Genomic DNA, 1,463 nt, shown 5'->3' with positions numbered 1-1,463 from the left:
CGCTGCTCTCTCGGAGCGCGCTCATTGGCCGCCTCGCTGAGCCCCGGGCCAATCACGCTGCAGGAAAGAGGAAAAGCCGGTTCCGTGCCCACCTGCGCTACTCCTCCCCCGGGGGGGGGGGGAAACCGCGAGCGGTTGTGGGACTTGTAGTTCTCCCGTCGGTGCGCAGGGAGGGCGTTACCATAGCGACGTGGAAATTCCAAGGGCGCTGAACCTGGCACTCCTTGCTCTGACTGTTCTAATCCCGCCAACCCCTACCCCTCACCCGGATCCTATTCTTCATTAAACGATTATTGAGCACCTACGATAGTCAGTTTCAGGGCCAGGAACAACCTGGCATTCTTTCCGGTTAGAACTTAAGGTGCCGTTGTGCCAGGATACCTTGCAGAGGGGACTCATTTCCAACTCAGGCAGGAACTGGAATATTTTTATGCCCAATGCTATAAATGTCCCTCCCGATCAAAATCCTGCAACACTTCCCTTCATCACTATCTCATGAGTAAAACTTCGAATACCAGGCGCTCTGACTCATCCCATTTGGATTTCCTCACATGCTCTGAGTTCTAGGTTCTATTGTGCAACTTTACAAACATCTTCTCAAATCCTTACACATCCAATCACCATTTGTTTGAGACAGAGTCTGGAGTCTTGCTCTGTAGCCCAGGCTAGAGTGCAGTGGCGTCATCATAGCTCACTGCAACCTCTGATTCCTGGGCTCAAGTGATCCTCCTGCCTCAGCCTCCCGAGTAGCTGGGAATACTACCACGCCCAGCTAATTTGTCTATTTTTTGTAGAGACAGGGTCTTGCTCTTGCTTCCACTGGTCTCTAACTCCTGGCCTCAAGTGATCCTCCTGCCTTAGCCTCCTAAAGTGCTAGGATTACAGGCGTGAGTCCTCCAATCACCATTTTAAAGAAACAGAAATGGTGACTCCTCTGGTTTAAGCACTTTCCAAGATCACTGAGGATTAGATTTTAAATCTTGGTCAAAATTTTTTCCCTATGCTATGCTGTGTCCCAATTAATTAATTGAGAATCTAAATGTAATAAGTGGATGCTGAATATATGTAAGACATATTCCTAAATTTGAGGTCCTCCACATAAATGTGAAAGTTTTCCTTGATGTCTTTCTTCAACCCCTCCTACCCTACACCCCTGTCTCTATGCTGTCAACAAGTGTTGATTTTTCTACCTCCAAAATATATCTTGTATCCCTCTACCACTACCAGCCTAATACAAGCCACTGGCCACTGAAGCAGCTCTTCAACTGCTCTCCCTGTTTGAATCTTCACCTTCTTTAATCCACACAGGTGATCTTTGACATTCATAGACCAGATCATGGTCATTCCCTTGCTTAAAACCCATAATGGCTTCCCCTTGAGCTTAGAACAAAATCCAAAGGCTCTACCCACAAGACTCTGAATGACCTGGCCCCAACTTTCTCTCCAACCTCTTCTTGTACTAT

Source organism: Eulemur rufifrons, chromosome 16, assembly GCF_041146395.1.
Source record: "Eulemur rufifrons isolate Redbay chromosome 16, OSU_ERuf_1, whole genome shotgun sequence".
NCBI lineage: Eukaryota > Metazoa > Chordata > Mammalia > Primates > Lemuridae > Eulemur > Eulemur rufifrons.
This window is presented reverse-complemented; position numbering follows the sequence as displayed.